We start from the raw sequence: 17,582 nt of genomic DNA, 5'->3' as shown, positions 1-17,582 counted from the left end.
TCTTTTCTTGGAACTAAATAATACGAAACCTCGCTCTATGATTTGAAGTTAAAATCCTCAAATATCCTCCTCATATAGTGACTTTTTTCACGTTTTTCATGTAGTTTGATATTACGTAAATATATTCATTTTTACCAATATTTCGATATTATTTCGTGTAGTATCACGATATGTGATTTGGCCTTCAAATCTCAGAATTTCGCATAATATTGCATTTTAAGCAAGTTTTCTTGCATTTTGTTTCGTACGAAAAATCATCGAATATAGCAATATTTTGACGTTTATCATCTCCTTTTCCTTCATGTGATTTAAACAAAATATCATCGAATTAGGCAATATTTTGCCGTTTTCCACGTTATGTGAATTTTCAGTCCATGGGTTTTAATTCATATATATACGATAAAAATGATGCAAACACATAATTGATTAGATAATAACCTTAAATACTTCATTTTCAATCATCTATTTGTTTCTCGTTAAAATACTGAGTAAGATATTGAAAAGGGGAGAAGTTCGGTTTTTATTGCATATATCGACGTTTCAGCCGGATTAGAGCGGTTTTACGTGTACATCTTCCCTCGTTAATATAAACGGAAAATCAAGAACATTATAGTTAATTCTAATGAAAACACATTGTTTTTTATCATTTGTATTGGAAACAACATTGTCATATGTCTTTTCTTGGAACTAAATAATACGAAACCTCGCTCTATGATTTGAAGTTAAAATCCTCAAATATCCTTCTCATATAGTGACTTTTTTCACGTTTTTCATGTAGTTTGATATTACGTAAATATATTCATTTTTACCAATATTTCGATATTATTTCGTGTAGTATCACGATATGTGATTTGGCCTTCAAATCTCAGAATTTCGCATAATATTGCATTTTAAGCAAGTTTTCTTGCATTTTGTTTCGTACGAAAAATCATCGAATATAGCAATATTTTGACGTTTATCATCTCCTTTTCCTTCATGTGATTTAAACAAAATATCATCGAATTAGGCAATATTTTGCCGTTTTCCACGTTTTGTGAATTTTCAGTCCATGGGTTTTAATTCATATATATACGATAAAAATGATGCAAACACATAATTGATTAGATAATAACCTTAAATACTTCATTTTCAATCTTCTATTTGTTTCTCGTTAAAATACTGAGTAAGATATTGAAAAGGGGAGAAGTTCGGTTTTTATTGCATATATCGACGTTTCAGCCGGATTAGAGCGGTTTTACGTGTACATCTTCCCTCGTTAATATAAACGGAAAATCAAGAACATTATAGTTAATTCTAATGAAAACACATTGTTTTTTATCATTTGTATTGGAAACAACATTGTCATATGTCTTTTCTTGGAACTAAATAATACGAAACCTCGCTCTATGATTTGAAGTTAAAATCCTCAAATATGGTTATATAGTGACTTTTTTCACGTTTTTCATGTAATTTGATTTTACGTAAATATATTCATTTTTACCAATATTTCGATACTATTTCATGTAGTATCACGATATGTGATTTGGCCTTCAAATCTCAGAATTTCGCATAATATTGCATTTTAAGCAAGTTTTCTTGCATTTTGCTTCGTACGAAAAATTATCGAATTTAGCAATATTTTAACGTTTATCATCTCCTTTTCCTTCATGTGATTTAAACAAAATATCATCGAATTAGGCAATATTTTGCCGTTTTCCACGTTTTTGTGAATTTTCAGTCCATGGGTTTTAATTCATATATATACGATAAAAATGATGCAAACACATAATTGATTAGATAATAACCTTAAATACTTCATTTTCAATCATCTATTTGTTTCTCGTTAAAATACTGAGTAAGATATTGAAAAGGGGAGAAGTTCGGTTTTTATTGCATATATCGACGTTTCAGCCGGATTAGAGCGGTTTTACGTGTACATCTTCCATCGTTAATATAAACGGAAGATCAAGAACATTATAGTTCATTCTAATGAAAACACATTGTTTTTTATCATTTGTATTGGAAACAACATTGTCATATGTCTTTTCTTGGATCTAAATAATACGAAACCTCGCTCTATGATTTGAAGTTAAAATCCTCAAATATGGTTATATAGTGACTTTTTTCACGTTTTTCATGTAGTTTGATATTACGTAAATATATTCATTTTAACCAATATTTCGATACAATTTCATGTAGTATCACGATATGTGATTTGGCCTTCAAATCTCAGAATTTCGCATAATATTGCATTTTGCTTCGTACGAAAAATTATCGAATTTAGCAATATTTTTAACGTTTATCATCTCCTTTTCCTTCATGTGATTTAAACAAAATATCATCGAATTAGGCAATATTTTGCCGTTTTCCACGTTTTTGTGAATTTTCAGTCCATGGGTTTTAATTCATATATATACGATAAAAATGATAAAAACACATAATTGATTAGATAATAACCTTAAATACTTCATTTTCAATCATCTATTTGTTTCTCGTTAAAATACTGAGTAAGATATTGAAAAGGGGAGAAGTTCGGTTTTTATTGCATATATCGACGTTTCAGCCGGATTAGAGCGGTTTTACGTGTACATCTTCCCTCGTTAATATAAACGGAAAATCAAGAACATTATAGTTAATTCTAATGAAAACACATTGTTTTTTATCATTTGTATTGGAAACAACATTGTCATATGTCTTTTCTTGGAACTAAATAATACGAAACCTCGCTCTATGATTTGAAGTTAAAATCCTCAAATATCCTCCTCATATAGTGACTTTTTTCACGTTTTTCATGTAGTTTGATATTACGTAAATATATTCATTTTTACCAATATTTCGATATTATTTCGTGTAGTATCACGATATGTGATTTGGCCTTCAAATCTCAGAATTTCGCATAATATTGCATTTTAAGCAAGTTTTCTGGCATTTTGTTTCGTACGAAAAATCATCGAATATAGCAATATTTTGACGTTTATCATCTCCTTTTCCTTCATGTGATTTAAACAAAATATCATCGAATTAGGCAATATTTTGCCGTTTTCCACGTTTTGTGAATTTTCAGTCCATGGGTTTTAATTCATATATATACGATAAAAATGATGCAAACACATAATTGATTAGATAATAACCTTAAATACTTCATTTTCAATCTTCTATTTGTTTCTCGTCAAAATACTGAGTAAGATATTGAAAAGGGGAGAAGTTCGGTTTTTATTGCATATATCGACGTTTCAGCCTGATTAGAGCGGTTTTACGTGTACATCTTCCCTCGTTAATATAAACGGAAAATCAAGAACATTATACTTAATTCTAATGAAAACACATTGTTTTTTATCATTTGTATTGGAAACAACATTGTCATATGTCTTTTCTTGGAACTAAATAATACGAAACCTCGCTCTATGATTTGAAGTTAAAATCCTCAAATATCCTCCTCATATAGTGACTTTTTTCACGTTTTTCATGTAGTTTGATATTACGTAAATATATTCATTTTTACCAATATTTCGATATTATTTCGTGTAGTATCACGATATGTGATTTGGCCTTCAAATCTCAGAATTTCGCATAATATTGCATTTTAAGCAAGTTTTCTTGCATTTTGTTTCGTACGAAAAATCATCGAATATAGCAATATTTTGACGTTTATCATCTCCTTTTCCTTCATGTGATTTAAACAAAATATCATCGAATTAGGCAATATTTTGCCGTTTTCCACGTTATGTGAATTTTCAGTCCATGGGTTTTAATTCATATATATACGATAAAAATGATGCAAACACATAATTGATTAGATAATAACCTTAAATACTTCATTTTCAATCATCTATTTGTTTCTCGTTAAAATACTGAGTAAGATATTGAAAAGGGGAGAAGTTCGGTTTTTATTGCATATATCGACGTTTCAGCCGGATTAGAGCGGTTTTACGTGTACATCTTCCCTCGTTAATATAAACGGAAAATCAAGAACATTATAGTTAATTCTAATGAAAACACATTGTTTTTTATCATTTGTATTGGAAACAACATTGTCATATGTCTTTTCTTGGAACTAAATAATACGAAACCTCGCTCTATGATTTGAAGTTAAAATCCTCAAATATCCTCCTCATATAGTGACTTTTTTCACGTTTTTCATGTAGTTTGATATTACGTAAATATATTCATTTTTACCAATATTTCGATATTATTTCGTGTAGTATCACGATATGTGATTTGGCCTTCAAATCTCAGAATTTCGCATAATATTGCATTTTAAGCAAGTTTTCTTGCATTTTGTTTCGTACGAAAAATCATCGAATATAGCAATATTTTGACGTTTATCATCTCCTTTTCCTTCATGTGATTTAAACAAAATATCATCGAATTAGGCAATATTTTGCCGTTTTCCACGTTTTGTGAATTTTCAGTCCATGGGTTTTAATTCATATATATACGATAAAAATGATGCAAACACATAATTGATTAGATAATAACCTTAAATACTTCATTTTCAATCTTCTATTTGTTTCTCGTTAAAATACTGAGTAAGATATTGAAAAGGGGAGAAGTTCGGTTTTTATTGCATATATCGACGTTTCAGCCGGATTAGAGCGGTTTTACGTGTACATCTTCCCTCGTTAATATAAACGGAAAATCAAGAACATTATAGTTAATTCTAATGAAAACACATTGTTTTTTATCATTTGTATTGGAAACAACATTGTCATATGTCTTTTCTTGGAACTAAATAATACGAAACCTCGCTCTATGATTTGAAGTTAAAATCCTCAAATATGGTTATATAGTGACTTTTTTCACGTTTTTCATGTAATTTGATTTTACGTAAATATATTCATTTTTACCAATATTTCGATACTATTTCATGTAGTATCACGATATGTGATTTGGCCTTCAAATCTCAGAATTTCGCATAATATTGCATTTTAAGCAAGTTTTCTTGCATTTTGCTTCGTACGAAAAATTATCGAATTTAGCAATATTTTAACGTTTATCATCTCCTTTTCCTTCATGTGATTTAAACAAAATATCATCGAATTAGGCAATATTTTGCCGTTTTCCACGTTTTTGTGAATTTTCAGTCCATGGGTTTTAATTCATATATATACGATAAAAATGATGCAAACACATAATTGATTAGATAATAACCTTAAATACTTCATTTTCAATCATCTATTTGTTTCTCGTTAAAATACTGAGTAAGATATTGAAAAGGGGAGAAGTTCGGTTTTTATTGCATATATCGACGTTTCAGCCGGATTAGAGCGGTTTTACGTGTACATCTTCCATCGTTAATATAAACGGAAGATCAAGAACATTATAGTTAATTCTAATGAAAACACATTGTTTTTTATCATTTGTATTGGAAACAACATTGTCATATGTCTTCTTGGATCTAAATAATACGAAACCTCGCTCTATGATTTGAAGTTAAAATCCTCAAATATGGTTATATAGTGACTTTTTTCACGTTTTTCATGTAGTTTGATATTACGTAAATATATTCATTTTAACCAATATTTCGATACAATTTCACGTAGTATCACGATATGTGATTTGGCCTTCAAATCTCAGAATTTCGCATAATATTGCATTTTGCTTCGTACGAAAAATTATCGAATTTAGCAATATTTTTAACGTTTATCATCTCCTTTTCCTTCATGTGATTTAAACAAAATATCATCGAATTAGGCAATATTTTGCCGTTTTCCACGTTTTTGTGAATTTTCAGTCCATGGGTTTTAATTCATATATATACGATAAAAATGATAAAAACACATAATTGATTAGATAATAACCTTAAATACTTCATTTTCAATCATCTATTTGTTTCTCGTTAAAATACTGAGTAAGATATTGAAAAGGGGAGAAGTTCGGTTTTTATTGCATATATCGACGTTTCAGCCGGATTAGAGCGGTTTTACGTGTACATCTTCCCTCGTAAATATAAACGGAAAATCAAGAACATTATAGTTAATTCTAATGAAAACACATTGTTTTTTATCATTTGTATTGGAAACAACATTGTCATATGTCTTTTCTTGGAACTAAATAATACGAAACCTCGCTCTATGATTTGAAGTTAAAATCCTCAAATATCCTCCTCATATAGTGACTTTTTTCACGTTTTTCATGTAGTTTGATATTACGTAAATATATTCATTTTTACCAATATTTCGATATTATTTCGTGTAGTATCACGATATGTGATTTGGCCTTCAAATCTCAGAATTTCGCATAATATTGCATTTTAAGCAAGTTTTCTTGCATTTTGTTTCGTACGAAAAATCATCGAATATAGCAATATTTTGACGTTTATCATCTCCTTTTCCTTCATGTGATTTAAACAAAATATCATCGAATTAGGCAATATTTTGCCGTTTTCCACGTTTTGTGAATTTTCAGTCCATGGGTTTTAATTCATATATATACGATAAAAATGATGCAAACACATAATTGATTAGATAATAACCTTAAATACTTCATTTTCAATCTTCTATTTGTTTCTCGTTAAAATACTGAGTAAGATATTGAAAAGGGGAGAAGTTCGGTTTTTATTGCATATATCGACGTTTCAGCCGGATTAGAGCGGTTTTACGTGTACATCTTCCCTCGTTAATATAAACGGAAAATCAAGAACATTATAGTTAATTCTAATGAAAACACATTGTTTTTTATCATTTGTATTGGAAACAACATTGTCATATGTCTTTTCTTGGAACTAAATAATACGAAACCTCGCTCTATGATTTGAAGTTAAAATCCTCAAATATGGTTATATAGTGACTTTTTTCACGTTTTTCATGTAATTTGATTTTACGTAAATATATTCATTTTTACCAATATTTCGATACTATTTCATGTAGTATCACGATATGTGATTTGGCCTTCAAATCTCAGAATTTCGCATAATATTGCATTTTAAGCAAGTTTTCTTGCATTTTGCTTCGTACGAAAAATTATCGAATTTAGCAATATTTTAACGTTTATCATCTCCTTTTCCTTCATGTGATTTAAACAAAATATCATCGAATTAGGCAATATTTTGCCGTTTTCCACGTTTTTGTGAATTTTCAGTCCATGGGTTTTAATTCATATATATACGATAAAAATGATGCAAACACATAATTGATTAGATAATAACCTTAAATACTTCATTTTCAATCATCTATTTGTTTCTCGTTAAAATACTGAGTAAGATATTGAAAAGGGGAGAAGTTCGGTTTTTATTGCATATATCGACGTTTCAGCCGGATTAGAGCGGTTTTACGTGTACATCTTCCATCGTTAATATAAACGGAAGATCAAGAACATTATAGTTAATTCTAATGAAAACACATTGTTTTTTATCATTTGTATTGGAAACAACATTGTCATATGTCTTCTTGGATCTAAATAATACGAAACCTCGCTCTATGATTTGAAGTTAAAATCCTCAAATATGGTTATATAGTGACTTTTTTCACGTTTTTCATGTAGTTTGATATTACGTAAATATATTCATTTTAACCAATATTTCGATACAATTTCATGTAGTATCACGATATGTGATTTGGCCTTCAAATCTCAGAATTTCGCATAATATTGCATTTTGCTTCGTACGAAAAATTATCGAATTTAGCAATATTTTTAACGTTTATCATCTCCTTTTCCTTCATGTGATTTAAACAAAATATCATCGAATTAGGCAATATTTTGCCGTTTTCCACGTTTTTGTGAATTTTCAGTCCATGGGTTTTAATTCATATATATACGATAAAAATGATAAAAACACATAATTGATTAGATAATAACCTTAAATACTTCATTTTCAATCATCTATTTGTTTCTCGTTAAAATACTGAGTAAGATATTGAAAAGGGGAGAAGTTCGGTTTTTATTGCATATATCGACGTTTCAGCCGGATTAGAGCGGTTTTACGTGTACATCTTCCCTCGTAAATATAAACGGAAAATCAAGAACATTATAGTTAATTCTAATGAAAACACATTGTTTTTTATCATTTGTATTGGAAACAACATTGTCATATGTCTTTTCTTGGAACTAAATAATACGAAACCTCGCTCTATGATTTGAAGTTAAAATCCTCAAATATCCTCCTCATATAGTGACTTTTTTCACGTTTTTCATGTAGTTTGATATTACGTAAATATATTCATTTTTACCAATATTTCGATATTATTTCGTGTAGTATCACGATATGTGATTTGGCCTTCAAATCTCAGAATTTCGCATAATATTGCATTTTAAGCAAGTTTTCTTGCATTTTGTTTCGTACGAAAAATCATCGAATATAGCAATATTTTGACGTTTATCATCTCCTTTTCCTTCATGTGATTTAAACAAAATATCATCGAATTAGGCAATATTTTGCCGGTTTCCACGTTTTGTGAATTTTCAGTCCATGGGTTTTAATTCATATATATACGATAAAAATGATGCAAACACATAATTGATTAGATAATAACCTTAAATACTTCATTTTCAATCTTCTATTTGTTTCTCGTCAAAATACTGAGTAAGATATTGAAAAGGGGAGAAGTTCGGTTTTTATTGCATATATCGACGTTTCAGCCGGATTAGAGCGGTTTTACGTGTACATCTTCCCTCGTTAATATAAACGGAAAATCAAGAACATTATAGTTAATTCTAATGAAAACACATTGTTTTTTATCATTTGTATTGGAAACAACATTGTCATATGTCTTTTCTTGGAACTAAATAATACGAAACCTCGCTCTATGATTTGAAGTTAAAATCCTCAAATATCCTCCTCATATAGTGACTTTTTTCACGTTTTTCATGTAGTTTGATATTACGTAAATATATTCATTTTTACCAATATTTCGATATTATTTCGTGTAGTATCACGATATGTGATTTGGCCTTCAAATCTCAGAATTTCGCATAATATTGCATTTTAAGCAAGTTTTCTTGCATTTTGTTTCGTACGAAAAATCATCGAATATAGCAATATTTTGACGTTTATCATCTCCTTTTCCTTCATGTGATTTAAACAAAATATCATCGAATTAGGCAATATTTTGCCGTTTTCCACGTTTTGTGAATTTTCAGTCCATGGGTTTTAATTCATATATATACGATAAAAATGATGCAAACACATAATTGATTAGATAATAACCTTAAATACTTCATTTTCAATCTTCTATTTGTTTCTCGTCAAAATACTGAGTAAGATATTGAAAAGGGGAGAAGTTCGGTTTTTATTGCATATATCGACGTTTCAGCCGGATTAGAGCGGTTTTACGTGTACATCTTCCCTCGTTAATATAAACGGAAAATCAAGAACATTATAGTTAATTCTAATGAAAACACATTGTTTTTTATCATTTGTATTGGAAACAACATTGTCATATGTCTTTTCTTGGAACTAAATAATACGAAACCTCGCTCTATGATTTGAAGTTAAAATCCTCAAATATCCTCCTCATATAGTGACTTTTTTCACGTTTTTCATGTAGTTTGATATTACGTAAATATATTCATTTTTACCAATATTTCGATATTATTTCGTGTAGTATCACGATATGTGATTTGGCCTTCAAATCTCAGAATTTCGCATAATATTGCATTTTAAGCAAGTTTTCTTGCATTTTGTTTCGTACGAAAAATCATCGAATATAGCAATATTTTGACGTTTATCATCTCCTTTTCCTTCATGTGATTTAAACAAAATATCATCGAATTAGGCAATATTTTGCCGTTTTCCACGTTTTGTGAATTTTCAGTCCATGGGTTTTAATTCATATATATACGATAAAAATGATGCAAACACATAATTGATTAGATAATAACCTTAAATACTTCATTTTCAATCTTCTATTTGTTTCTCGTTAAAATACTGAGTAAGATATTGAAAAGGGGAGAAGTTCGGTTTTTATTGCATATATCGACGTTTCAGCCGGATTAGAGCGGTTTTACGTGTACATCTTCCCTCGTTAATATAAACGGAAAATCAAGAACATTATAGTTAATTCTAATGAAAACACATTGTTTTTTATCATTTGTATTGGAAACAACATTGTCATATGTCTTTTCTTGGAACTAAATAATACGAAACCTCGCTCTATGATTTGAAGTTAAAATCCTCAAATATGGTTATATAGTGACTTTTTTCACGTTTTTCATGTAATTTGATTTTACGTAAATATATTCATTTTTACCAATATTTCGATACTATTTCATGTAGTATCACGATATGTGATTTGGCCTTCAAATCTCAGAATTTCGCATAATATTGCATTTTAAGCAAGTTTTCTTGCATTTTGCTTCGTACGAAAAATTATCGAATTTAGCAATATTTTAACGTTTATCATCTCCTTTTCCTTCATGTGATTTAAACAAAATATCATCGAATTAGGCAATATTTTGCCGTTTTCCACCAAATCTCAGAATTTCGCATAATATTGCATTTTAAGCAAGTTTTCTTGCATTTTGCTTCGTACGAAAAATTATCGAATTTAGCAATATTTTAACGTTTATCATCTCCTTTTCCTTCATGTGATTTAAACAAAATATCATCGAATTAGGCAATATTTTGCCGTTTTCCACGTTTTTGTGAATTTTCAGTCCATGGGTTTTAATTCATATATATACGATAAAAATGATGCAAACACATAATTGATTAGATAATAACCTTAAATACTTCATTTTCAATCATCTATTTGTTTCTCGTTAAAATACTGAGTAAGATATTGAAAAGGGGAGAAGTTCGGTTTTTATTGCATATATCGACGTTTCAGCCGGATTAGAGCGGTTTTACGTGTACATCTTCCATCGTTAATATAAACGGAAGATCAAGAACATTATAGTTAATTCTAATGAAAACACATTGTTTTTTATCATTTGTATTGGAAACAACATTGTCATATGTCTTTTCTTGGATCTAAATAATACGAAACCTCGCTCTATGATTTGAAGTTAAAATCCTCAAATATGGTTATATAGTGACTTTTTTCACGTTTTTCATGTAGTTTGATATTACGTAAATATATTCATTTTAACCAATATTTCGATACAATTTCATGTAGCATCACGATATGTGATTTGGCCTTCAAATCTCAGAATTTCGCATAATATTGCATTTTGCTTCGTACGAAAAATTATCGAATTTAGCAATATTTTTAACGTTTATCATCTCCTTTTCCTTCATGTGATTTAAACAAAATATCATCGAATTAGGCAATATTTTGCCGTTTTCCACGTTTTTGTGAATTTTCAGTCCATGGGTTTTAATTCATATATATACGATAAAAATGATAAAAACACATAATTGATTAGATAATAACCTTAAATACTTCATTTTCAATCATCTATTTGTTTCTCGTTAAAATACTGAGTAAGATATTGAAAAGGGGAGAAGTTCGGTTTTTATTGCATATATCGACGTTTCAGCCGGATTAGAGCGGTTTTACGTGTACATCTTCCCTCGTTAATATAAACGGAAAATCAAGAACATTATAGTTAATTCTAATGAAAACACATTGTTTTTTATCATTTGTATTGGAAACAACATTGTCATATGTCTTTTCTTGGAACTAAATAATACGAAACCTCGCTCTATGATTTGAAGTTAAAATCCTCAAATATCCTCCTCATATAGTGACTTTTTTCACGTTTTTCATGTAGTTTGATATTACGTAAATATATTCATTTTTACCAATATTTCGATATTATTTCGTGTAGTATCACGATATGTGATTTGGCCTTCAAATCTCAGAATTTCGCATAATATTGCATTTTAAGCAAATTTTCTTGCATTTTGTTTCGTACGAAAAATCATCGAATATAGCAATATTTTGACGTTTATCATCTCCTTTTCCTTCATGTGATTTAAACAAAATATCATCGAATTAGGCAATATTTTGCCGTTTTCCACGTTTTGTGAATTTTCAGTCCATGGGTTTTAATTCATATATATACGATAAAAATGATGCAAACACATAATTGATTAGATAATAACCTTAAATACTTCATTTTCAATCTTCTATTTGTTTCTCGTCAAAATACTGAGTAAGATATTGAAAAGGGGAGAAGTTCGGTTTTTATTGCATATATCGACGTTTCAGCCGGATTAGAGCGGTTTTACGTGTACATCTTCCCTCGTTAATATAAACGGAAAATCAAGAACATTATAGTTAATTCTAATGAAAACACATTGTTTTTTATCATTTGTATTGGAAACAACATTGTCATATGTCTTTTCTTGGAACTAAATAATACGAAACCTCGCTCTATGATTTGAAGTTAAAATCCTCAAATATCCTCCTCATATAGTGACTTTTTTCACGTTTTTCATGTAGTTTGATATTACGTAAATATATTCATTTTTACCAATATTTCGATATTATTTCGTGTAGTATCACGATATGTGATTTGGCCTTCAAATCTCAGAATTTCGCATAATATTGCATTTTAAGCAAGTTTTCTTGCATTTTGTTTCGTACGAAAAATCATCGAATATAGCAATATTTTGACGTTTATCATCTCCTTTTCCTTCATGTGATTTAAACAAAATATCATCGAATTAGGCAATATTTTGCCGTTTTCCACGTTTTGTGAATTTTCAGTCCATGGGTTTTAATTCATATATATACGATAAAAATGATGCAAACACATAATTGATTAGATAATAACCTTAAATACTTCATTTTCAATCTTCTATTTGTTTCTCGTTAAAATACTGAGTAAGATATTGAAAAGGGGAGAAGTTCGGTTTTTATTGCATATATCGACGTTTCAGCCGGATTAGAGCGGTTTTACGTGTACATCTTCCCTCGTTAATATAAACGGAAAATCAAGAACATTATAGTTAATTCTAATGAAAACACATTGTTTTTTATCATTTGTATTGGAAACAACATTGTCATATGTCTTTTCTTGGAACTAAATAATACGAAACCTCGCTCTATGATTTGAAGTTAAAATCCTCAAATATGGTTATATAGTGACTTTTTTCACGTTTTTCATGTAATTTGATTTTACGTAAATATATTCATTTTTACCAATATTTCGATACTATTTCATGTAGTATCACGATATGTGATTTGGCCTTCAAATCTCAGAATTTCGCATAATATTGCATTTTAAGCAAGTTTTCTTGCATTTTGCTTCGTACGAAAAATTATCGAATTTAGCAATATTTTAACGTTTATCATCTCCTTTTCCTTCATGTGATTTAAACAAAATATCATCGAATTAGGCAATATTTTGCCGTTTTCCACCAAATCTCAGAATTTCGCATAATATTGCATTTTAAGCAAGTTTTCTTGCATTTTGCTTCGTACGAAAAATTATCGAATTTAGCAATATTTTAACGTTTATCATCTCCTTTTCCTTCATGTGATTTAAACAAAATATCATCGAATTAGGCAATATTTTGCCGTTTTCCACGTTTTTGTGAATTTTCAGTCCATGGGTTTTAATTCATATATATACGATAAAAATGATGCAAACACATAATTGATTAGATAATAACCTTAAATACTTCATTTTCAATCATCTATTTGTTTCTCGTTAAAATACTGAGTAAGATATTGAAAAGGGGAGAAGTTCGGTTTTTATTGCATATATCGACGTTTCAGCCGGATTAGAGCGGTTTTACGTGTACATCTTCCATCGTTAATATAAACGGAAGATCAAGAACATTATAGTTAATTCTAATGAAAACACATTGTTTTTTATCATTTGTATTGGAAACAACATTGTCATATGTCTTTTCTTGGATCTAAATAATACGAAACCTCGCTCTATGATTTGAAGTTAAAATCCTCAAATATGGTTATATAGTGACTTTTTTCACGTTTTTCATGTAGTTTGATATTACGTAAATATATTCATTTTAACCAATATTTCGATACAATTTCATGTAGCATCACGATATGTGATTTGGCCTTCAAATCTCAGAATTTCGCATAATATTGCATTTTGCTTCGTACGAAAAATTATCGAATTTAGCAATATTTTTAACGTTTATCATCTCCTTTTCCTTCATGTGATTTAAACAAAATATCATCGAATTAGGCAATATTTTGCCGTTTTCCACGTTTTTGTGAATTTTCAGTCCATGGGTTTTAATTCATATATATACGATAAAAATGATAAAAACACATAATTGATTAGATAATAACCTTAAATACTTCATTTTCAATCATCTATTTGTTTCTCGTTAAAATACTGAGTAAGATATTGAAAAGGGGAGAAGTTCGGTTTTTATTGCATATATCGACGTTTCAGCCGGATTAGAGCGGTTTTACGTGTACATCTTCCCTCGTTAATATAAACGGAAAATCAAGAACATTATAGTTAATTCTAATGAAAACACATTGTTTTTTATCATTTGTATTGGAAACAACATTGTCATATGTCTTTTCTTGGAACTAAATAATACGAAACCTCGCTCTATGATTTGAAGTTAAAATCCTCAAATATCCTCCTCATATAGTGACTTTTTTCACGTTTTTCATGTAGTTTGATATTACGTAAATATATTCATTTTTACCAATATTTCGATATTATTTCGTGTAGTATCACGATATGTGATTTGGCCTTCAAATCTCAGAATTTCGCATAATATTGCATTTTAAGCAAATTTTCTTGCATTTTGTTTCGTACGAAAAATCATCGAATATAGCAATATTTTGACGTTTATCATCTCCTTTTCCTTCATGTGATTTAAACAAAATATCATCGAATTAGGCAATATTTTGCCGTTTTCCACGTTTTGTGAATTTTCAGTCCATGGGTTTTAATTCATATATATACGATAAAAATGATGCAAACACATAATTGATTAGATAATAACCTTAAATACTTCATTTTCAATCTTCTATTTGTTTCTCGTCAAAATACTGAGTAAGATATTGAAAAGGGGAGAAGTTCGGTTTTTATTGCATATATCGACGTTTCAGCCGGATTAGAGCGGTTTTACGTGTACATCTTCCCTCGTTAATATAAACGGAAAATCAAGAACATTATAGTTAATTCTAATGAAAACACATTGTTTTTTATCATTTGTATTGGAAACAACATTGTCATATGTCTTTTCTTGGAACTAAATAATACGAAACCTCGCTCTATGATTTGAAGTTAAAATCCTCAAATATCCTCCTCATATAGTGACTTTTTTCACGTTTTTCATGTAGTTTGATATTACGTAAATATATTCATTTTTACCAATATTTCGATATTATTTCGTGTAGTATCACGATATGTGATTTGGCCTTCAAATCTCAGAATTTCGCATAATATTGCATTTTAAGCAAGTTTTCTTGCATTTTGTTTCGTACGAAAAATCATCGAATATAGCAATATTTTGACGTTTATCATCTCCTTTTCCTTCATGTGATTTAAACAAAATATCATCGAATTAGGCAATATTTTGCCGTTTTCCACGTTTTGTGAATTTTCAGTCCATGGGTTTTAATTCATATATATACGATAAAAATGATGCAAACACATAATTGATTAGATAATAACCTTAAATACTTCATTTTCAATCTTCTATTTGTTTCTCGTCAAAATACTGAGTAAGATATTGAAAAGGGGAGAAGTTCGGTTTTTATTGCATATATCGACGTTTCAGCCGGATTAGAGCGGTTTTACGTGTACATCTTCCCTCGTTAATATAAACGGAAAATCAAGAACATTATAGTTAATTCTAATGAAAACACATTGTTTTTTATCATTTGTATTGGAAACAACATTGTCATATGTCTTTTCTTGGAACTAAATAATACGAAACCTCGCTCTATGATTTGAAGTTAAAATCCTCAAATATCCTCCTCATATAGTGACTTTTTTCACGTTTTTCATGTAGTTTGATATTACGTAAATATATTCATTTTTACCAATATTTCGATATTATTTCGTGTAGTATCACGATATGTGATTTGGCCTTCAAATCTCAGAATTTCGCATAATATTGCATTTTAAGCAAGTTTTCTTGCATTTTGTTTCGTACGAAAAATCATCGAATATAGCAATATTTTGACGTTTATCATCTCCTTTTCCTTCATGTGATTTAAACAAAATATCATCGAATTAGGCAATATTTTGCCGTTTTCCACGTTTTGTGAATTTTCAGTCCATGGGTTTTAATTCATATATATACGATAAAAATGATGCAAACACATAATTGATTAGATAATAACCTTAAATACTTCATTTTCAATCTTCTATTTGTTTCTCGTTAAAATACTGAGTAAGATATTGAAAAGGGGAGAAGTTCGGTTTTTATTGCATATATCGACGTTTCAGCCGGATTAGAGCGGTTTTACGTGTACATCTTCCCTCGTTAATATAAACGGAAAATCAAGAACATTATAGTTAATTCTAATGAAAACACATTGTTTTTTATCATTTGTATTGGAAACAACATTGTCATATGTCTTTTCTTGGAACTAAATAATACGAAACCTCGCTCTATGATTTGAAGTTAAAATCCTCAAATATGGTTATATAGTGACTTTTTTCACGTTTTTCATGTAATTTGATTTTACGTTGTGACGGTAACGCGTTGGTGTTCGGCTGTTTAAGGCTAGGGGTATGGCCTCGTCACATAGTTATAAAAAAAAATAGAAAAACTGGAACTTCGTCTGTGGTAAGGTAAGGAGAAGACACACAAAACACAAGTAAACTTTAACAATGAAATTTTAATTACGTTAAATAAATCAAAACATGAAAATATGGACAAACAAATATGTATAATAAAATCAATGAATCAAAATAATAAGAATACTTAAATGACACAATGAAAAGTTACGTTAAGGCAAAATAACAAGAAGTGCAATACAACAGGTAAGTGGGAGGTGCTGGAATATTGGCTTAAAGCCACCACCTCTCTCAGTACACGCTAACGTCTAGCTGGGAGGAGTGCTGGCTACGAAAGCACGGAACATTCTGAAGACTGATGTTGGGGCGACCCCAGACATCGGGTAGTATTGGGGGGCGAGTGCAGGTGCAGCCAGACCGGCGACCAATCAGCGGAGTCGTAGCGATCAACGGGTAGTTTGGTGGTTGGAGTTCGAACAGGTGGCTGGTTGCATACGTTTCTGCTCACCCTGGCAAGCCTTGCTGGTGTTTGTTGTCGTTGTTGGACATTTCTTCCATAGTCTTTTATATAGTTGTGAAGACGTAATTTTGGAGGGAAGAGCAGGCTCAATCTCTTGAAGGAGATTATCGTCACAACTCTCCCCCGAAGCCTGCGGTTCTGGAAGAAGTACGTCGTTATGTGGTGGAGTAATGGATGGAGTTGCTTCTACTTCATAAACTCTGGAGAGGGTATGGGCTAAGATGTTGTCAGACTCTTGGTATAGTGTGTCTCCAGGTTGAATTTCTGCAGTTAGCAAGCCCATAGTAGAAGACGTTGAGATGAGAAGTGGGCGTGCTGCAGGAGGTGTAGGGTGGTGTGGTCCGTATTGATGGTGGACCGAGCACGTTTCAGGTGTGGAGTGAAGTGCTGAAGCTTCAGGATGAGGAAGAGTAGCTCCTTGCCAATTGTTCCGTAGATCCTTGTAGCAGTAGTCGCTGACAAGTGTATTCTTCTCGCCTCGTTGCTGCATCACGACACCACCCACGTC

This window comes from Procambarus clarkii, chromosome 23 (genome assembly GCF_040958095.1).
Source record: "Procambarus clarkii isolate CNS0578487 chromosome 23, FALCON_Pclarkii_2.0, whole genome shotgun sequence".
Lineage (NCBI taxonomy): Eukaryota > Metazoa > Arthropoda > Malacostraca > Decapoda > Cambaridae > Procambarus > Procambarus clarkii.
Note: the sequence above shows the minus strand (reverse complement) of the source record.